Raw genomic sequence first — 23,806 nt, 5'->3', positions numbered from 1 at the left:
AAATAGGTATGTCTTCAGGATCCTCCTAAAAACAATCTGAGAAGGAGAGGCTCTTATTTCAGCAGGGAGCATGTTCCAAAGCACTGGGGCAGCCACTGAGAAGGCCCGGTCCCAAGTTGCCACCAAATGAGTTGGCTGCAACCATAACCAGACCTCTCCAGATGATCTTAATAGGTGACAGGGTTCACGACAGAGAAGGCACTCTCTTAAGTTCAGAATCTCTTAAGTACAGAAGATGGCAATATGACAGAATCTCCTTGGATTTCAATAATTTATTTTGGTCCAGAATATCAGGAACATCCCTTTCTCACTTTAAAAGGCAGCCATACCCGAAAAAAGTCCTCCACCTGAAATGTTCACTGTTTTGCACCCTGTTTATGATCCACATACAATTTATATTTTTGTTGCTTCTCCATTACCTGAACATGGATCTCTACATCCTCAGAGTAAGATGGCATGTAAAGCCCTATCCGTTGGTGCCATTGAGTAAATTTGGTGGTAGCTTTGCATCCTCTCAGCAGTTCAAAAGGTGATTTTCCTGTAACAGAATGAGGAGCAGTTTGATAAGCAAGCAGAGTTTCATGTTTTTCTTCTTTCCAGGGAACCTAGGAAGCTGCCTTATACCATTGGTGCGTCTAGCTCAGTATTGTCTACACTCACTGGCAGCATCTTCCCCAAGATTGCAGGCAGGAGTCTCTCAGCCTTATCTTGGAAATGCCAGGTCATCATCTCTGGTCATCATCTCTGGAGGTCATCATCTCCGAAGCTGGGCACTTTCCAGACTAGACCCTACAATGGGGTCAGGACACATCTTGAAAGTGTGCTTCCACACTTCCTGCATCGTGATACCGCAATCCCTACGGGGACAGCAGGGTGCTGTTCACATTTCCAATGCCTTGTTGCGAATGTAAACGCTGTGATATAGAGCAAGGATGTTGCATATCCAACGTGAAAAAGTTGCTTTTTTTCCAGGTTGTTAGTTGCTGTGAGACTGCTCCCCATGCTGTTTATGTTCCGAATGCGACTTGCCCAAATGGAGGCATTTTGCTGATAATGAGCAGCTAGTCTGGAAAGCGCCCTGCAGAGGGTGCAGTCTTTTGGTGTGAAAAAGACGCTCTGGGGTAAAGAAGGCTGTGTATTTGTGGGAACCTGTGAGCAGAGGAAATTGATGATAGGCCAAAGATAAGTCCAAAGTGGTTGGTGCAATGAAATTGGTACATTCTGGAGTATCAGAAAAAAATCTGAGAAATCAGCAATCATATCAGCATATGGATGGATGTTCCATCATCTGTAATACGAGTTCCATGCTCTTTGGGTCTAACACTCTACAGATATCTTTCTGAGGTTCCAGCCCAATATCGAGACTCCTTTTTGTACACTTTCCCTTCTGCAGTACGTCCTTTGTATTCAAGGACAGCAGTGAAGTATTTATTTATGGGGAAAGGGGAACCTCCATACCCTCATGGGTGGATGTCTAGAGGCTGCAAGAGCAGATATGATGTAGTAAGGAGTTTCTTGTAAAGTAAATGGGAAATGATAGTGTACAGAGAACCAGAATCAGCCAGCATCCACACTTCGTGGCCATTAAGTTTAACTTGACAATGTAGAGAAGCAGGCTCTAATTCTGTCACACATAAAATGACATCACAAAGCAATTCATCTGCCTCATCCTTATCATATAATTAATCAGTAATGGAATGGAAAGCAGACTTACAGAGTGTCCCTTTTATTTGCATATGTTGCAAGTGACCTTCTGTGCAGGACAGTGAGCAAAATTGGCTTTGTGGGCAGAGTTCCCACATCGGTAGCAGCAGTAGTTCCTCCTTTCTTGTGCTGCCACTTTCTGGGCAGTGCCATATGAGAAGATTAGGTTCAGAGGCGTAACGATAGGGGGGGCAGGGGGGGCACGTGCCCCCGGCGCCATCCCGGCGGGTAACGTGGGGGTGCGGCAAAAAGTGGCTTCCCCCCACACCCCCCTGGATCACCCGCCGAGTGTGGCAGTGGGCGTGCGGCGGCGATTTGGCAGTGGCAGGCCATGCGGCAGCGGCGGGTCACCTGCGGTGTTGGCGATGGCCTGTACTAGTAGCGGCACTGTGGATCGCCCGCCGAGGACTAGTGCAGAGCGGCGCTGAGCCTGCCTTCTGGCCCGGCGCCACTTCCCAACTGGGCAGGCGCCTGCGCAGTTGGGAAGCGGCGCCGGGCCAGAAGGCAGGCTCGGCGCCGCTCTGCACTAGTCCTCGGCGGACGATCCGCTGCGCCGCCACTTGGCCCGCTACTAGTACAGGCCATTGCCAACGCTTCGGGCGACCCGCCGCCACCGCCGCCTGGCCCGCCACCGCCAAATCGCTGCTGCCCGCCCGCCGCCGAATCGCCGCCGAATCTTCGCCACCGCCGCGATCTGCCGCCTGGGGGGCGCCGCGCCGCCGCCAGGTATGTGGGGGCCAAGGGGGCGGCGGGGGGGCACCCTGGGCGCCGTTTCCCCCAATACGCCACTGATTAGGTTTGAAGTTTTTAAGACTGAACAGCCTGGATATCAGAAGATTGGTTTGGGGGTGCCAAAGAGAGTGATTTGGCACAGTGAATAGCATCTTCCACCCTCCAGCCATCTCTATAACTTTATCCAAGGCAAGTTTCCACTCCAATAGCAGTTTCTCATACCGTTTGGAGCAGTTCATTTTCATTACAATCGGATCCCCGATCATTTCATCAATAACTCACAGGTTGCACTTAAGGCACACGATGCTGTGACATATTGATCAATAGATTCACCAGGCAGTGGGGATCTAGAACAGAACTTGTAATGTTCAGCAATCATATTCAATGTTGGGTTGAAATGATCATCTAAGGCTTGAAGAGCAGCTTCATAAGAATTGGCATCCCTTTCCAAGTTGTCAGGAAAGGCAAATGATTATATATTCTTTGGCCTTCAGGTCCCAGGCAGTAAAGCAATGTAGCCTTCTGCTATGCTGGAGTAAAATCAGGGTTCTGTATGGTGAGGAGGTAATTGGAGAAATAGCACCTCAATTGTTTCCAGGAAAGAGCATTTTCTCCTGGGGTGGGCAGGAAAAAAAGTGGTGGTGGGATTTGAGCCATGCTGCAGTGGGCATCCAGTGAACAACAGAGTCCAGGATTGATAAGGAAACAGTACCTTCAGGGGTTGTTCAGGTCAGGAAGCTGGAGAAACAATCAGCAGCAGTGATGGTAGAAAGCAGTTCAGGAATGTAAGCCTAGTAATGCCATGAAATGAGGTTGCAGGAACATTCACAAGCTTTGCAGGCTCACATGCTTAGCTGGTTCAAAATCTCATCGCCATATATTTTATAGCTGTTTCCCTCATAGACACAATGAAATCTTATGTAGATTTAAGTAAAGGATTGTTCATAAGCAACTCCATTTTCTCCTCCTTTCCCTCCCCTTTCCTTCCTGACTCCACCACCCACACTCTCTACACAGGATCCCCACTGGGACAAACTTCTCAACAACAAAATATAAAAGATTACTAGATAGAATACAACATCCCTCTTTCATGAAATTTTGTAATTATAGATAGCATGGCTGTATTTCCCCCCCTAAAATAACCAGAATTCCTTGCTTATCACATGATGCCACTAGTATTTGTTCTAGGCCACAAGTACTAACACAGGCCTGTTAGATAAAATGCTAAGATCTCCAAAACGCAGAGAAAGGGAAAAACGGTGCTTGAGCAGACATTTATTCTGTACTGTAATCGCAGTGCAACTTGGTTTTCATTTTTTGCTTTCAGATGTGATATTTGGCTTCAATGAATGAGTTAGAGGAAGAAAAATATTCCTTTGACTTGCTCTGAAAGCTTTTGAAGAACACACTGTACTTTGTGAAGAAGAAATCATAATCAGATCAGTAAAATGCAGTACAATCTTGAATTCTGAAAAGATGCTGCCACCTAGTGATATTTTTCCTGAAATAAACATCACATTTCTAAAAAGGCTGGAGTGTGTGTGTGTCTGCATCTGTAGCACTAAGGTTTTAGACATCACGTGCTATCAGGATAAGCTGCTGGATGCTGCTGGGAAGCAGTTAGTGGTCATGGTATATATCAGTTCCCACCTTGTTGGGAATTGTAGTTATGAGATCTTTGACATGGGACCTCAAAAGTATTATTTTCAGAAATGCTGCCTGTTCTGTGTGCAGCGTTAGATAGGTAGAGCTTCAGGTATTAGTGCATGGAGGAGAAAGTTGTGGCAGGAGAAAGTGCTTAGATTTGTTTTGCACTGCGGGACATTTTGGTATAAGGAAAGCCTGTACAAAAGAGAGATGCTCATTCATTATTTCTGAAGAAAAGTATGATCCAGAGTAAGCAGAAATGCTGCGTCATTACTGAGCATATTGATTTTAGTAAACCAATAAATTGATATTGTTTTGCTATCCAATGCAACTACAGTACTAGAACTTAACAGAACTTAACATTTAAACTTGGTTCTGAGAGAAAGGCAGCAAATGCTGCGGATCATCCAGTTTGGAACAACTTATCCCTTATGGATGGTAGTGTAATTGGGAAGATGGTAGAACTTGACAATAAGCATACAAAAGCAATTGACAGTTGTTTAAAGAGCAAAAGAGTGACATTGAGAAAATTGCACACAAAAATACATTTGAAGAGAGAGAGAGAGAGAATGTGTATTTTCATACTAACCTAATGTGGGTTTTAAAAAATCATTATTAACATAACTCTTACATGTGCAGACGTTATTAGAACTCCATTACAGGAAATTTTAAAAGTACCCATTAAATTCATGTTGGTACATTGGAACCACAGGAGCTTAGGTGCAGAAACGAATGAGGATAAGTATACAGTTAATTACATATTTAAGTGTATATAAACACTAAACACAATTCATATCACAAGATGATCCTATACACGCTAGCTCTGACCTACAAAACACTTCCAACATATAACTGTGCCCCATCTTTGTTGCTAGAGGAATTCTCCTGTGAGTTGACCTGTTTGTAGTTTACATCCTTCGCTTGCTGGACGTGTTCAACAATGGGGAGCGGGCGGGGGGGAGGTGTCTCTTCTAGCACCATTCATCATGCTTATTCTGACTCAACAAAAAGGAGCTTTTATGATGCACTCCAGTAAAGGCTGGAAGACAGCACCATCCCCACAAGCAACCGTTTGTCCCAAGCTCAGGAAGAAAGTGCAGTACCTGGAGTCAGGAAGCAAGCGGTAAAATAGCCGAGCTGTGGATGTTATTGAATTATTTGGGAGGATGAAATCATTCGTAGCTGTGAAGAACTCTCAAAGAACCTCCTCAGATTGTGTGAATTGGCAACAAAATGGTGACTGAGATTTGTGTCAGTAACCTGAAGTGATGCACATTTGGACAAAAAATGTGTACTTCACATATACACGGATGAAATCTGAACTGGTTTTGATCTGGAGTAAAGAGATGTTGGGGTCATATGCAATACAAACAATGGTCCGTTGAGCTGTGGCAGTTAAAAAGGCAAAATCCATTTTAAGATTATGTCAAAGTGTGTTTCAACAGCATTTGGAAGTCTATACAGTTCTGATCATCCCATCTGAAAAAGGATATAGAAATGGAAAGGGTTGAGAGGCCAGCAGGAGCAGGTTTTGGGGAACACAGGGAGCTGCAGAGTCAAGGAGCAGTCAGTGAAAATCACCCTTCCTGCCTGTGTGAGTTCCACTTCCAGAAGTGCAAGGCTGGATGCTCCCCTCTGAGAAAGGCCCATGGGAGAAGAGGCAGTGTGTCTCTGTTTGTAGATGGCGCGACACATGGTTTTTAGAATATATGGTTGCTATGTCTACTCTGTTATGGCTATCATGATGGGCATTTGGCAAATTCTCAAGAGAAGTCTGTTTTCACTTACTGTTTTTTATCATCATGTCTCCGCTCACAAGAAATCATCAACAGATATAGTTCTTAGTATGAGACTATTTTGCCTACATATTGCTAAGATAAGAATGGAAAATACACATTTCCAAAACATTTCATACACGGCCCAAGTAATCTAACCCAACTGGTTACCATATTGTGGGATCTTCTTGATGCCAACACTGCACATTACCCTCCTCCTTAATCTAGATTCAACAATTCAAAACCCTTCAGTTTAAAATGAAAGTTAAGATGCTTTTCACTTTCACTCATGCTTTAAAAAGAATGGAAATTGCAAGTTAACTTCCACTCCATATAAGCTGTAAAGACTTTGTACAGTCTGGAATATCATCATCAGCATCACCATCATCGTCAGCATCAGCATCATTTATGATGATGTCTTTAGAAATGAGGGTGCATGCACCCACACGTTGCCTTGATCAGAGATGCATTAGGCAGAAATTCATCAGGGGCATCTCTAGAAAGGGATTAGGGGAGGTGCGCCTGCTAAATGTCTGCCTGGATGTATCCCTCCCCAGCCCATTGTCCAACTGAAAGACCAAGGCAAAGCATGGGTGCATGGACACTCATTTTTAAAGTCATCATCATATATCAGACTGTACAAAGTCTTTGTACAGATGGAGTTTACCTTCCCCCCAGATGATCCATGTGTGGGATGTGAAGCTCACGTGCCCACATGATTGGCACTGCTCCCGCCAGTGTGGAGTTCTGGAGGCTGGGAAAATGCAGCCTGGCTTCCAGATATCCCTAAATACACTGTGCAAGGAGTGCAGTGCATTGAGGTATTTCCCATCAAACCAGGCGCTCTAGGTGCCCGGACCTGGGTAAAAGGATGAGACTGGGGATCTGGGTAAAAAAGCTGGGTAAAAATCCCTGGCTCCCTGGGATTGGCCTCAATCTTGGTGCTTCACACGAGCAGTCCTACCCAGGTAGGGCTGCCCAAGCCTGGGTGGAGCTGCAAGTGTGAAGAGCCTCACTGTCTTATAGCCTTTCTTTCCTGTGCCATTGCTTCTTTAGCTTAAATAATAATAATAATAATAACAACAACAACAACAACACTCCCCCTTCTCTGTTTGCTCTGCTTCATTTTCAGAGTGTAGTCATATCAGTGTTTAGAATAGCTTCAGATTTGAAGTGGAAGTGGTAGAAGCAGATGTGCAAGTAGACTAGGACATCTGATTTCCATGCTTGCCATATAGGATTCATATGTATCTGGTGACCATGTGTCATGCTGTGACACGCTGCGGAGAGATGCACAAGTACTGGTGCTTCAAAGTTTCTTTGTCATCTCTGTCATGTCAGCAAGAAGGCTAGGCTTGAACATTTACTTTTCAGCGTGCCAGCTTTCCACTATAGAGAGTTAGTTATACAGGAAAACATGTTATCCCATAAGTGCAATTTGGTGTGGTACAGTCCTCCGAGGCCTCTACTGCAGGCTGCTACTGCATATTTGAGTTGGCCCCAGAACTAAACAGTATTCTAAATGCTTTTTAAAATAATAGTATTCATGTCTTGGGATACTTCCAAAAACTGAAAAATCTCCACTTTCCTGGGGTGTGTGTGTGCGAGAGAGAAAATGATCCATTCCAAAAAATAGGATTTACATCAACTAATCAAACTAAATAATGAATTCTGGGAATACTACTCCACATAAAAACTATTTACAGCAACAGATTCCACAAGTCCTAAATACAATATAAACTCAATAGTCTGAAGAATTCTTTATAGCCTGTGGTTTCACCAGAAGATGTACTGGCTCTCTTTCAATTTCGTTGCTCTGATCCAACAATTTATTTCTAGTGTTCCTGGGTACACAATGAGCTAGGGATGTGCAAAACCGGCTTGGCCTGTTTGCTTCAAATTCAAACCAGCTTTAAACCAGGGTGGGTAGGTTTGGTTTTGGTTTTGCTCAAACCCTCCTGGTTCAGTTCAAATTTGAACCCAGTTCGAACCGGTTCTAAAAGGTTCTACATAGGGTATAATGGGGACTCAAACTGGCCCATTACTCCCTATGTAGAGCACCTAGGGGCACAAAACCGGGTTTGCTGGTCGGCACCCAGGGGTTCCAACCACCCACCAAACCCCAAAGCAATCAGACACTCCTACAATTTTTAATGAATTTTTGAAGATTTTTCCAATTTTTGCATTTCTCCCATAGGGAATAATGGGGATTTGAGGCACCCCCATCCCCACCTTACACCATTCCCAAGCCAGTGGGGTTCATGGTTTACCCCCCCCGGTCCCTCCCCCCCCCCCAGTTACTGTCCTTTTAACAAGTCTGTGAGGCTATTCACACAGTCTGCAAAAATTGAGCTAAGGGAGCCTAGCCTGATTTTTGCAGACTGTGTTAACTACCGGGCTCGGCTGCAAGCCCGGTGGTTCCTGAGCTGGTAACCCGCTCAAGTAACCTTCCCCTTAAACTAGGTTTGCGGAATGAGTGCTCTGCAAACCCAGTTTTTTTGCTCGTGAGTTGCTGTGGTGTGTCTCCATGCCACGGCTACTCATGAGTAGACCCCTGGCCAGGAGGCTTAAAAGCAGCCTCCTGGCTCGGAGGTCTCTCCAGTATGCCCTGAGTGCTCATGCAGGGCATACTGGAGCTTCCAGGGGTCATGCAGCCCCTGATCCTCCCAGCCCCCGCCGGTTCCCTAACAGAGCTGGCAGTTATGTGGGCACCCAATCCAGCCACCCAGGGCTCCCACCCTGCTTGTCTGGGCTTAGCCTGCACTCCTTGCTTACCCTTACAAAGCGGGTCTCACTGATTGTGAGTCCCTGCTCAGTCTCTATCAGCGTAGCTTCTCTGGTCTGCATATATATGTTTATGGGAGATCTTCTCTGGTCTGCATATATATGTTTATGGGAGATCTTCATAGGGATTCATTGAGAGAACTCATACACAGCAAGTCCAAACACGGATTCTTGGTGGCTGTATGAGTTCTCTCAATGAATCCCTATCAAGATCTCTCTATATACATATATATACAGAACAGAGAAGCTACTCTGATAGAATTGTTAAAAGGACAGCAACTGAATAAATTCCTGGGGGGAAACCATGAACCCTACAGGCTTGGGTCTGCCTGGGGGGAGTTGTGGCACAAACCACCGTGCCCCCAGACCCACTTTGGGGTGCCCTGGCACCTCCCAAAGAGGAGAATGGACCAGCTGGGCCACCTCAAATCCCCATTATTCCCTATGGGGAAAATGCAAAAATTGGAAAAAATCTAAAATCACAGAAGTGTCCAATTGCTTTGGGGTTCAGTGGGTGCTTGGCACCCCTGGGTGCCCATCACCCACCTCAGTTTTGTGCCCCTAGCAGGCCACCATACCAACACATAGTGACACAACTAAGAAGACAACCAAATGGAAACCAAAAAACCACCACAGAAACAGACCTGCTGCCCACACAACTGAAAAGCCAAGGGGACCAAACCAAACAGCACAGACTACACAACAGTCACAAACCAACAAGACCTGAGTAGACAGCGCAAGGCAGCACAAGGCAACCCAGAACGCAAACTGCAAAGAAAGAGGGGCAAGGCAAAAACACACCAGCACACTGTAGGAGAACTTAAAAGTTACATGCACTTGGTTCTTCTGCTCTTCTGGTCCACCACATCTTTGCTGGAGGCCACACAGGGCCCAGGTTTGATTTGTGTTTGGTGTGTGCTGCTAGCTAGAAGAGGAGAAAGAGAAGGGGGCTCTGAAAAAGTTAAAGGGATAGGAAAGTTCGGCTCAGAGGCAGGTCAGTGGAGACCACACACGATGTGGTGTGGCAGGAGATCACTTACTCATCATGGCTGGTGCATGTGTGTCTGGTGTGTGTGTGTGTGTGTGTGTGTGTGTGTGTGTGTGTGTGTGTGTGTGCATGTCAGCAGAACCAAATGAGAGGGGAAAGGGGGGCACACTTAATAAAAAACAATTCACAAATACATATATATACACAAGTATATATACAAATCCATCTATACAGCGGCTATACAGTAATATTTACACCTATCTATCGACACAACTATCTATCGACACAAAGACCAGAACAAAAACACTACAGAAAGGAAAGGAAACAACGGTTTTCATTAAAACAATCTCAAGGTGGTTTACAAAATATTTAACACAATACAAAACTATAGAACAGTTACACAATAAAAATATTAAATTAGATTAAAAATACAAATCTAATTAAAAGTTTTTAAAAACATACAGAATAAATTAACTGGCCCTATCCACCCCCAGCACAGTACTTCCAGTGACTGTTGCTGGTGTCTATCTTATGTTTTGTTTTAGAATGTGAGCCCTTTGGGGACAGGGATCCATCTTATTTATTTATTATTTCTCTGTGTAAACCGCCCTGAGCTATTTTTGGAAGGGCAGTATAGAAATCATCATCATCATCATCATCATCATCATCATCATCATCATCATCCCAGTGGTAATTGGCACCCTGGGTGCAGTTCCAAAAGACCTTGAAGAGCACCTCAACACCATAGGGGCCACAGAAATCACCATCAGCCAATTACAAAAAGCAGCTTTACTGGGAACAGCCTATATTCTGCGACGATATCTATAACAACATTGACAATAAAATTCAGCCATCCCAGGTCCTTGGGAAGGACTCGATGTCTGGATAAAACAAACCAGTCAATAACACCTGTCTGACTGTGTAAACAAGAAATAATAATAATATGAGATAATGAAACCTCACAGAGATAGGACAAGCTAGAGTCACAAAGAGAACTAAGAGGTTGATATTTGGAAGAATGTTTGAAAACCACAAGCCCTTTTACTAATATATATACCTGGGGTGCACCCTGAGATCTCCAGACATGCCCATTTAATCTCTGTACTTCAAGCTACCAGGCAGGTAAGCATGTGTCCATAGAAGACAAAGGAGACACAGTTCTCAGTTCTGCTTGGAATAGATTGCATCTCAAAAGCTGATCACTGTGTATGGCTCTATTGTTTTATGTTGTTATATCTATGGGAAGATCCTATGTTTGAAGCAGGAAATACAACAAAAGAAGGCTACACTATGGTTCCAAGACTACACAAAGGATGCCTTGGAACCATAGAGAGAGGAGAAGGATAGGCCTGCATCTGTGAAAGGAAGGTACAATAGGATTCTAAACATGTGACTGGAAGAATACACTCTATCAATATTGATCTGTTAATCTGAATCTGGTTTCAACTGGCCCTCTGAATAATCCTACTAAAAACATTCTAACTTAAGTCAGAAATGGTGTAATTTGTAATTAATTTTAATTTTAATTTTTAAATTAAAATAATTAATTCTTAATTTTACAATAATTAAGAACAGCATTTTTCCAGGCCTTGTTAAGTAAAGGGAAAGAAACATGACAGTTACAAACAACAAAAACAACAATAAATGAAGGAAACATGGAGTTAGACAATACTTCTTAGATATCTGTTGAATTTATTTGTTATTTGCCAATGCATCTTTGCGGAGGGGAGGGTGAGTTTAGCAGTCTGAACATTGTGCTTTAAAAGCTTTCATTTACAGTCAGGAGAAAAACTACATCTGCTTTGCATACATTCCCATTTACATCATATGCACTCAACATTATATGCACTAAACCTTCCTGGGAAAGTTATTACATTAATAGCATGTTTTTATTTATTTGGTTTTACTTCACATTATGCAACAATAACACAAATGGATTTTGTTCACTTTCTTCAAGTCCACATGTTAGGCTGCTTGCTAATGAATAGCATTGAAATAACAGCCATCTGGCTTTTTGAAGTCTTTTAAGCTGCATTACCAAACCACAGTGAGTATATAACAAGAAATAAAGCCATCCTAGATGTCCAGATTCCATCGGAGAACCAACAATATGTTTTATAGCAGACAAAAAAGTCTAATGTCATATTCCTTTCTCCCTTCAAATGTCCCCATTCGCTGTTCAAATTTGACCCCCTGACCAAGGTGGTGGTGGGGAGGTTCAGTTCGAATCTGTGCTGCACCCACTGTTTATCTTCCCTGCAAACACCTCTCCCAGCCAAGGTCACTTCAAGTGTCAGAAAAGAAATGCATTTGGGATGTTAAGGTGCGGGGAAGGATAAGGTTCTGCAGTTCGGCACCTCTGTCGCTTTTGCTCTTCAAAACAACCCCGCACATTCTGTGTGAGTGGGACATTTCATTTAAACACATGGAACCTCTGCTGTCACATTAAAGGCTATATCCAAACCCCATCTGCCATCCACGCTACCTGCTGCTTGTGCAGGGCGACAGGGAGGTTCAATTTTTTTGCTAAATTTCCCTTCCCTTTCCAGTCACCTCTATTCCCCAAAAATTCTGCTCCAACCATGGGAGAAACTATGATTAGACAAGAGGAGACAGTTGTCTGGGGGCCCACTGCCTCAAATGCCCCCCCCAGAGATATGTCACACGACTCCACATTGCCCACCCACCCAGCCCCAAGGCCCCTCAGTACATTTCATTGAAACCTAAAGGATTCACTAGCAAGGAAAGCATGTCTCCTTCAAAATAAACTCCATTGCATTCAACTGTCTGAGATCCTTCCCTGGTAAGTGCATATAGGATTGCACATGCTCAGGGATGTAAAGCAAAGCAAACTAATTTGTGCTCCCAGCATATTTTGCTCCCTATAGGAGACCAGTAAGTCCCACTGAAGCAAGTAAGATAGGTGGGGAGAAATGGAGAAAAGAGCAAGAATTAGCACCATTCCTCAGGAGAAAATGGGGGGGGGGGGGAGAAGGGGGAATCTGCCTCTTCTTGGTAAACTTTTAGAATAGATGAGACAGGCCAGGGCTCAAGGAGCTTCTGAAGTTACACCCTCTGTCCTAAAAGTCATTCTCCCTGCTCCCCAATGGAGCGCTGGAGGGGGGAAAGTAGTGGGAGGGGTAAGTACAACCCACCCGCCCTTAAAGCAACACTCCCCCGGCGTCGGACCACGCCTCCGCGGTCTGTGCACATCCCTACTGTAGGGCTTGTGCTGCATCTGACAAATCGTAGGAGTCCTTTACCACTCCCTTGACTCCAGTAAAATTGTCGAATGGTCCCTGGGGAAAACTTGCTCTGGATATAATGGGTACTTTTGATAACCAATCCACAAACCAATTACTTGTTATAGTGATGGAGGATTAGTATTCCAGGTGGCTAGAAGTTTCATTTGCTGACAACATTACTACAAACAAGGTGATCTAGTTCATGGCTGCAGTTTTTGTGAGAGAAGGTCTTCCTAAAGAACTAGTGATTGACAATGGGACAGAGCTTACCTCATTTGATATGGAGTGATACTTGCATAAACATGGGATAAAACACAAGACTTTCCTTGTATCATCCTCGAGGGAATGGCTTACCGGAAAGAATGAACAGATTAGTGAAATAGAGTTTACAGCTGGCTACTACGCAACAACAACCCTGGAAAGAGGCAATCCATGAAACAATGAGGCTATTCTCACAGTCATACAAAATTGGGCTAAGGGAGCCTAGCCCACTTTTGTATGACCATGAGAACCACCGGGCAAATGACCATGAGAACCAAAGTGGGTAACCCGCTGAAATGACCCTCCCCTTAGCCAAGGTTAGTGGAGTGAGTGCTCTGCTAACCCAGGCTTTTCAATCATGTGTTGCCATGGTGCAGGTCCATGCCATGGCAATTCACAAGTAGACCCCCGACCAGGAGGCTTAAAAGCAGCCTCCTGGCTTGGGCGTCTCTCCAGCATGCCCTGCGCACTCGCTCAGCGCATGCTGGAGCTTCCGGGGCCATGTGTTCCCTGATCCCCCCAGCCCCCGCCGGCTCCGTAACGAAGCTGGCAGTTGTGTGGGTGGCTGATCTGGCCACCCAGGGCTGCCTCCCTGCTCGTCTCCAGGGTGAGCGGGCGAAGCCCGTTCTCCCCGCTAACCCTCTCGAGGCGGGTCTCACTGATCATGAGACCCGCCTCTCTATTTGCTTATCGAACTACCCCCTCATTGAAAATCACCTTTTGAACTGCTGAGAGCATGCAAAACTACCATCAAATGAACACAAAGGCAACATGTGATGAGGTTTTCCATGCCATCTCACTCTGAGGATGCAGAGATTCATGATCAGGTAAGGGATAAGCAACAAAAATACAAATTGTATGTGGATTAGAAACAGGGTGCAAAACAGTGAACATTTCAGGTGGGGAACTTTGAGTACGGCTGACATGTAATATAGCTAGTATAATTATTTGATTAAAAGTGATTGTTTATATCATAGTTCTATAGCCTACGTGTATAACTGAATGAAGTATTGATGTTGATAAGGGGAATTGCTCCTACTTCAAGGATTGTCAGAAAAACCTAATAGAATGATTTACTTCTGGTTAAACAAATGATAAAAGGAACTGTGTGTGTGTGTGTGTGTGTGTGTGTGTGTGTAAGAGTGCATGAGTAAGCAAAAGGATATACCAGCCCCAAAACATGGTAAAATGTTGGGAAGAAAATACAGATGACCCCCAAAGGACCAGGGAAAACTGGATAAAATGCCGAACGCAGCAGGAAAGGAGTTGCTCGGAAAACAAGTACTAAGGTCGATCCTGGGGTCAGATGGATGTAAGCATGGAACAGCAAACAGCTTCAAAGACAGGCAACCCTTTTTAAAGTCAGGCATCAACAGAGGTTTTCTTGTAGAAGCACAGAAGATCGTGGGGGCCTCAACTTCTCTCAACTCCCCGTTAAAGACTGATCACCTTTAAGTGGGGCTGGTAAGTATGCATGTGTGAGTGAATGAACTATAGTTTAGCTAATATTTAGAGTGTAACAATAAACTGATGAACTAAATCCAGCTGGTGTCTGGGATCTGTTTTCTTTTTGGGACTTGTATTAGCCTATCCGAAGCAATACTCCTAATTAAAGGTGACCCCCTTAATAATTGGTCACACGACTGCCTTATAAAATGAGAAAGGGATGTTCCCAATATTCTGGTCAAAAACAGATTATTGAAATACAAGGAAATTCTGTCATATTGGATGATGGAAAGAAATGGAACAGTTCAAGGCCTTCTAGCTTGCATACTATGCGACAAGAGGAAAGTGTGTCTGGTCTCTAGAGAGGAACTGATAGGAATTTGATCTCACCTCCAGCTTTGACCTCACAGAGGAGGCTTATGAAAGTGATGGATCATCCTCTAAACCAGGCCAGCGGGGGGGTGGGGGGGCATCAATAATAGCTCCTGTACCAGAGAACCCAAGAACTAGGAGAAGTGTGCATGACAGGAGACCACCTTAAAGACTTTGTTACTTCAAGAAATTGTCACAATTTTAAATTAATTCAATTCTGTTTGTTATAAAGTGGAGAGATGTGTTGTATTCTGTCTAGTAATCTTTTATATTTTGTTGTAGAGAAGTTTGTCCCAGTGGAGATCCTGTATAGAGTGTTTGGGGGTGAAATCAGCAAGGGAAAGGGAGGGAAAGGAGATGGAGAGAATGGAGTTGTTTCTGAATAAACCTTTAGTTAAATCTACATAAGATTTGTTTGGTCTATATTGGAAGCAGCTATAAAACATCCTCACAAGTACATTTTTGAGGGATGCAAATGACTAGAGAAGGAAGGAAGGAACTGGCAAACATCATGCCTTTGCTTGTTAGATAGTATAAGCAAGAGATAGAGTTTAATTACAACCTCTTCATTTGGCCATAAGTAGGCTGCTTCACACAAGCATCCTAACACAGGCAAGGGCAGCCCAGCCCAGCTTAGGCTGTGCGTATGAAGCCTCAGGAGTGAGGTCACTCTTGGCGCTGCTCTCATATCAAACCTAGTGTTTAGCAGAGTTTAGCTTCCACCTGGTCCACCACCCATTGGAAGGAGCAGCCACGCTGAGCGTGGTTGCTGCTCTAGCTAGAACAACCACTACACTCATGCCCCAGGACATCTTGGGATGAGGGGGGCAGATTCCTCCCATTCTCAGCATCTCCCTCCACTGCACCAATGCTCAGGTGAGTATGTAGTGTGGCGGATGGGAGGACAGCAGCTGTTCATCTGACTGGGAAGACTTCCCCACAGCCCATCCAAGGTCATGTGCATGACCTCAGTACCTAACAATGATTTAAGTCACCCAAGTCCAGAGCGCTCTATGTTGTATATTTGATACAAATACAACTCTCTAGCTTGGAAGGACTACCCTGTTCACTTTAATGTAGGCAATTTCACTTCAGTGGAGGCCCCTGTTCATTGCTAAGTCTGGAGCGGAGAGCTGGTTTATCAGCCAAACCCAATTGGTAGACCAGCTCTCCCAAGAAAAAAATGGCACTCAAATCAATTCATGTTGAATCAGGGTCTATTCAATTCAAACTCAAATCAAAACCAATTGCACCCAGAACTGCAAAGAAAGACAGGACAAGCATTTATTTATTTATTTATTTATTTATTAAATTTATATACCGCCTTTCATTAAAAACAATCCCAAGGCAGTTTACAAAAGTTAAAAAACTTAATAAAAATGACAGTTAAAAGTATTAAGCTAAAAATATGAACAAATCTGATTTAAAATATATAAAATATAAACATAAAAACTATACAAGGATAAAAACACACAGAAGCAGCAATAGAACAATCATGTAAAGACCCTAAAAACTGTAATGGAGTCCAAGGAGCAAATGACCACTGGGAGAGCATTCCAAAGTCTGGGGGCAGCAACAGAGAAGGCCCTGTCCCGTGTGCACGACAACCGAACCTCCCCCATTGTTGGCACCTGGAACAGAGCCCCCTCAGATGATCTCGTCAAGTGGGCAGCAACCCTTGGGAGCAGGCGGTCCCTCAGGTATCCCGGGCCCAAACCATTAAGGGTTTTAAAGGTCAAAACCAGCACCTTGAATTGGACCTGGAAACACACTGGTAACCAGTGCAGCTCTTTCAAAATAGGTGTGATATGATCACACCCGGCAGCTCCAGATAGAACCCTAGCCACTGCATTTTGCACAAGCTGCAGTTTCCAGATATTCTTCAAGGGCAGTCAAGGGCATGGGTAACCGTGGCCAGATCTGCCTTCTCGAGAAAGGGATGCAGCTGGCACACTAGCTGAAACCATGCAAAGGCACCCCTGGCCATGTATGGATGAAACTAGGGCCACTTGATAGAGTAAATAACTGCATAAGAATCTGCAACAAGCATAACATACTCCATACTATCTAGAGTGCAGGACACTCCACCCCTTACTGGGTAAGGTCAGCCTCCTAAAGAGGACAGGCCTCCCCTTACTTTTGGGTGAAGCAGCTGGGCTTAGCAAATGCCAGCTGAACCTCAGAGTTGCCCTGCCTAGCCACAGTTACTTGTCTCAAGGAGATAGCCATCCAGCCATCCTCTGTACACTAGACCACCACTCACTCTGGGCTACCCCAGCACCCCACAGGTGGCTTTAAGGTTTCTCTCTATAGGGAAGAATGGAGGTTTTAGCAGCCCCGTAACTGCACTTGGGGGGTGCTGGGGTAGCTAGGACACCCCTTTGCCCCCGACATGAAGTTATGCATTTGCTGAGACCTCCATGCTTCTTTATGGAGAAAGACCCGTAAACTTCAAAAATCACTTTAAAATCAGCCTTTTGCCCAATTCCTTTCAGATAATTCTGATAGCTTCCTTGCCCACCTTGGGAACTACCACTCACCACACTCTGCTCTAGGACACCCCTCCCCCCACCAATGTGAAGCTATACATTTGCTGCAATCCTCATTATTCCCTATGAGGAATTCAAAAATACTTTAAAAATTCACCAATAATCGGAGGAGTGTCCGATTGCCTTGGGGTTTTGTGGGTGGTAGACACCCATGAGTGCCTACCACCCACCCCACTTTTGTGCCCTTTGGTACTCCACAATAGGGGATACTGGGCTGGTTTGGGTCTCATTATACCCTATGAGAAAAATAATTAAAAATATTTCAAATATTCATTAAAAAATCATAGGAGTGTCTGATTGTTTTGGGGTTTGGCACCCATGGGTGCTCCACAATAGGGAATAATGGGATGGTTCGAGTTCCATTATACCCTATAAGGAAAAAATAAAAATTTCAGAAATGCATTAAAAAAAATCGTACGAATCTCCAATTGCTTTGGGGTTTGGGTGGTAGGTACCCATGGGTGCCAGCTACCACCCCACCCACTTTTGGAGGTTCTAACTGGTTCAAACCGGTTCAAAACAGTTCAAATTCAAACTGAACCAGGGGGAAGTTCGCGCAAAACCAAAACTGAACCTCCCCCTCCTGGTTCGAACCTGGTTCAAATTCGAACTGAATCGGGCAAACCGCTTTTGTGCACATCCCTACATGCTCTATCACCTTCCCCCAAAAGGGAAGATTAGAGACATGGGTTAAATGATGGAAAGGTGAGGTATAATGTTTTAATCAAACAAATAATGAGGCTGCAACTTCTATCTTAACATGCATGAGCTGCTGTAAAAAAAATATGTGTGCTGCTTCAGTTGCAGTTGCCCCTACCTATCAGTGTTGCCAGTAGTGCTTTGTGGGGATATTTAGAGGGAGCATTTTGATTTTCTCAGATGGGGTATTTGCCCCTTTCAATTCTGCCTATATTGAAGAGTGAAGGGGTACACCATAAGCAGGCTGCTTGACAGTGGTATATTATCCTGTGCTATATGGGACATTTTGGAAAGTAGGGAATTAATGGAAGAAAGTAATGTATGGAAAGTAATGTATGGAACAAAAAATATGCCCAGAAGTGTTTCTGTCTCTCTTGAATAGGATTGTTTGAAGCCACAACAAAAAACACTCCACTGTATTTGTGTACACACACACACAGTGTGTGTGTGTTTTGGTCTCATTTATCCAAACTATATATGGAAAATGCAGACAAGTGAGATCATAAACAGGTCGGATGAATTCTCTGTAAAGGAGTACATTGTCATTGGATACATACGGAAGGCACAGTGCATTCAGAAAAGTAGGGCTTTCTGATAATTGTATGAAAATAATATGGGCCTATTACATTTGTATTGAGACATTTAGTTCATATTTTGGCTAGTTATTGGAATATTTATTCCAAGTTACAAAATTTTATGGTTTGCTAATAGCATTGACATTCAGAAAGACTAGAAAGATGTATATGCTTTTATTATATGCCACCCTTTTTGGGATCTTTTAAACTTTATGAAATATCGTGCTTGTACTGTGACCGTCATTTCTTGGAAAACATGGACAAGGTAAATACAGCCCTTGCCTTCTATATTTCTATCCAAACATGGTGAAATATGGACATCTTTTGCCCTAAATCTACATGATGCCTTCTCTCCATTTCTTTCTCAAGATATTATTTAGAAGCAACTGGTTTTTTATATGGAAAACAAGAAAAAAGAAGTTCACAGAAACCTGCCCTATAGTGAAATCATTATTCATAGTACACATTTGTGCAACTCTTCACATTAATCTTTAAATTATCAGATAGAAACTCTCTCCCAAGGGAGCGTTGCCAGAGCCTGTCAGTCTCAATTTTCAGAACAAAAGATAAATGTATTCTAGTTTAATTGGAATGATGTTTGAGTACTAGGAAGAGAGTTCTTGAAGGGTGTGTTGATTGATAATGGGGTTGTAGCTATGATTTAATTTGAAAGTTTTATTCTTTTTATGTTTTAGATATTGATTTTGTATAATCTGTTGATTTAAATGTTGTTTTCATCTTTAGACAGAATAGATTTGAAGTATATTTTGGCTCAGGTATCCCTGGTCTCAGTTTAATATGATTCCTATCTTACTATACTATATTGTTGTGTTCAGCTTATGCCATAGAAAGCATAATTGTTCTCAAATACAGCTGCAGCCTTCAGTTGATTAATTGATTCGATTAATGGATTAAATTAGTTAGATTAAAGTCACCCTGCCAAAGGATTCAAAAGATGCCCCTTCCTTAACTAGGCAGCAGCTTTTTAAAAATACTTTAAATAAAAGTTCTTATAAAAACTGTGGCAGGCTGTAATTTTATAAGAGGCATTCCTGTTTTCTTTCACACAGGAGGGAATGGCGTAGTTCATATGATCTGTCAAATCTAGTTTTAATGTGAGTTACTTACATTAGTATGATTGTGTGAACCAATGCCAAGATGGGAATCTCTGATTCATCTCAGATCATAAGCCAATATATCCTGAAGACCACTGTACATGGGAGGGGGTTGCTTGCCCAGACATTGGCTGGCTGCTACTGGCAGCTGGGAGGTTTGTGGGCTGGGAGCCCCTGGAACTCCCATAATACACTGAGGTCATTCACACAATCGAAAACTGTGTTCTACCCAGGTTTGGGAGCTGTGTGTACTCCCAATTTTTGATTGTGTGGAAGCAAGGTTAGAGGAAAAGCTGGGTAGAAGTGATTGTGTGGAAGCAAGGTAGGAGAAAATCCTCTAACCTTGCTTCCACACAATCACTTCTACCCAGGTTTTCCTCTAACCTTGCTTCCACACAATCAAAAATTGGGAGTACACACAGCTCCCAAACCCTGGTAGAACACCGTTTTCAATTGTGTGAATGACCTCACTGTGTGAGTGCAGGCTGGGAGGCTACTCATGTGTAGGTGCCACGTGGAGCCGCACAGCACCGACACATGATCAGTTAGCCAGGGGTAAGAGCACGCTCATGCCCTTAACCCTGGCTAACAGCTGGGGCTCTCTAAATGGTTTGCTGCCGGGAGCTACGTGGCTCCCGGTGGTCACGCGCCAGAAAAATTGGGCTGGGCTTCCTTAGCCCAGATATGCCTGCGCGTGAGAATAGCCTCATACTTTGAGACGTGTGCCTGAATTCTGAAAGTGTTAGTTAGCTTGGAAATGCATCACTCCCTCACCTCAAAATATGCCAAGCATTTAAACCAGCCTCTACCTTTTCAGTACAGTTACTACTGTTCCCTGCACTATTGCCTGTCAAGCCCAGACAAAGCTGTAACATAGCCATTCAGATGAATTCACCTAAAATAATCAACTGCCACATGGATGCTATCCAGCCAGGTGTGCACACATTATGAAAAGTGTGGGGCAGGCTAGGTTTTGAGGGAGGACTAACACAAGATGGTAATTATCCGGTGTTAATCACAGGTTAGTAAAAAAAACAGAAAAAAGGGGGGGAAATCCCTGTCCTAAAGTAGATGGTTTTGGGAAGGGGCTATATCTACCTGTCTTGCAGCTTTGCCTTGAGTTAAAGTGATGAGATGGGAGATTCACCTGATGAGGGGAAATTCTGGGCAACTAGGTTCTTGGCTCACAAGGAATTGAGGAACTCAAAAATAGTTATTTTCAGCTCAGAGATTATTGGCTTGAGAATCTCGAAGACTCATCCACAGAATATGCTCTCTGGGTTCTCAGTGGGGTGGATGGTCAAGTTAGTGAGAAGTGGGTGACCTCCGTTCTTCGGAACAGTGAGGTGAAGCTGCATGCTGTTCTGAATGGTGTTGTACTGCTGACATTGAACCTATGCTGAAGAAAAGCTGGTTTGGGGAGTAGGGGTTATACCACTTTGAGTTTCCAGAAGCTTCTTCCAGCTTCTAGAATTTTCCTTTAGGCAAAAATGTCTTCCAGTGGCCAGGCTATGGTTTCAGAAGCGCTGAATAGCTTAAGAGAGGTTATCACTATGGGTGCAAAGATTACCCTTTTGAGACTGATAACTCTGGTCTTCAACATGCATTGTGCTGAAGCAGTGGGGAAATTGATTTTGCAATCTTTTGGCAAGATTGCTGTATGATGAAGCCATTTTACTAGTGATTTTGTTAAATTTCCTGAGGGAGATTTCACAGGATATGCCTACTAAGCCTAGTTGTTTTCCATGCAAGCCCTTCCCAAGCTACTCAGAGACTTGTTCAGTGCTTTGTTATAGAGATTCCTGAGGGGAGATGGACACTGCTGTCAAACCTTCTCTCATCTCCTATTGCAAATGTATTTTTCAGTTTGGTGTCTGGTAATGCCAATATGGACCTGAAAAGGTTGTGGTTACTGCCTGGGAGACCCACAAGCATATAGTTTAGGCTGACAAAGGGGGCTACTTTTAACACATGACTTGATATTGTGGGGGGAAAAATGTCCAGAAATAGCTTAGGTCAGGGTTCCCAACCTTGGTTCCTCAGATGTTATTGGACTATATCTCCCATCATTCCCAGTCACAATGGCCAAAGCTTACAACGGAAGCTGTAGGTCCCCAACAACACACCTGGGACCCAAGGTTGAGATTTCCTGGCTTAGGTCAAAATTGGCAACTGGCACAGGTATAGAGCAAGTCATGAGTTTTCCATGAAGACAACTGGAATCAAAATCTCCACCAGCACACACACACACATACACTTCAACTTGAAATTGGGCTGAACCTGCTTTAAGGCCTATAGACAACAGATAATAAACATTTCATGTGAACACCTTTCCATAGCAAAGAAGTATGAAGAGACGTCATGGTACATTGGACTTGATTGTAAATGCAAACATTTTATACAGCCAAACTTCTCTATAAATGACAAATTATCAGAAACAAGCTTTTCAAGCAAGCCAAGGTTATTTTATTTTCAATCATTTTGTGTGAAGTGGTTTGAAATGTTCTAGGGTTACCTAGCTAGCAGCTCATGTAACCATGGAAACTAGAGCACCGAACTATCATACTCTGGAGAAAAGGGGGTTTCCTTCTAATAAATCTTGTCACTTTTACTCTTTCCTTTTGCTTTTAGTGTTTTCATTTCACATCTCAAATGTAAAACCTATAAAGCTGCTATACCTTTTAACCCAAAGCTGCATTCTATTCATTTTCTCTTTATCTTACAATTTGCTCACATGCAGGGCTTTCCTGCATTACTTCCACCATTCCCATTATTTGAGATATATGGTCACATGTAACCTTCTGTGTTTACTTACTACATTTATTGCAGTTCACTTGTGTGCCCCTGAAGCATTTGGTCACCTGTGTGCTCCTGAAACTAATGTCTAGAAATATGTCTACACATATTCTTAACAACACATAAACCTCACACAGTGAAGTATTGCTGCACAAATTTCAGTTACTGGGTGGTTGGGGTTACCATTGGCTTTTCAAGCTTGAGGCTAGCAGCAAATGAACACACACACACACACACACACACACACAGCCCTCTTCCTTGGTTAGGCAATATTCAACTCTTATTCCATCCCACAGATTTGAAGCTCTTGGTGTAATGTCAGTTTCACTAATTTTACATGTTTTTAAAAAGAAACATACATTTAAAAAAAATACAAATACACAAATATTTTAAAATGACATATAACATTAAGAATGTACAAACTGCCCAGGAAGTGGTTGCTTTTGGATTTTTCTTCCACTAGAACAAAGGTTTGATCCTTTCCAATCCTTTTCCCACTCCTCAATGGAGTTTAATAAAGCAACAATGACATCCAGTGGTTACTGAGTAGATCAGCAGCCCATTATCATGGACTGGATACAGTAGATATACTCCTCTTAATATATCTCTTAAAACCTTGACAAATGAATAAAAGATTTCAAAATATAAGACTGAACTTTATAGAGATTTTATAAAAACGTACCAGTTTAAATGTTCTCTTCAGATATCTATATCCTTACTTAGCCCAAATTTGGTGAACTCAGAAGCAAATTCTGTACATCACCACTCAATACATATTTACTCTCTCCCTTGGCTTATGACATATTGGGGGGTTATATAATAGGACTGATTGACACTGTAACAGGATTGGCTAATTACTGTCAGCTTTTCTGAGTCATGATGTTGAGTTATTGGTTTTTCAAGAGCATATTTCAGCCACTACTGCATAGCACTGAAGCTGATGTATAGCATCGGAAGGTTATATTTTTAACATTTGTTTTATTTTATTTATTTCATCTGCACATTAAAAAGAGATCCTTAAAAAAAGCTTGTATTCCTTTGGAGAATGTGTATTTCATCACCATTTTACTATCTTATTCATACTGAATTGGTTTGCAAATGGGGAACACTTGTAGTGC

The sequence above is a fragment of the Hemicordylus capensis genome, chromosome 1 (assembly GCF_027244095.1).
Source record: "Hemicordylus capensis ecotype Gifberg chromosome 1, rHemCap1.1.pri, whole genome shotgun sequence".
Lineage (NCBI taxonomy): Eukaryota > Metazoa > Chordata > Lepidosauria > Squamata > Cordylidae > Hemicordylus > Hemicordylus capensis.
Note: the sequence above shows the minus strand (reverse complement) of the source record.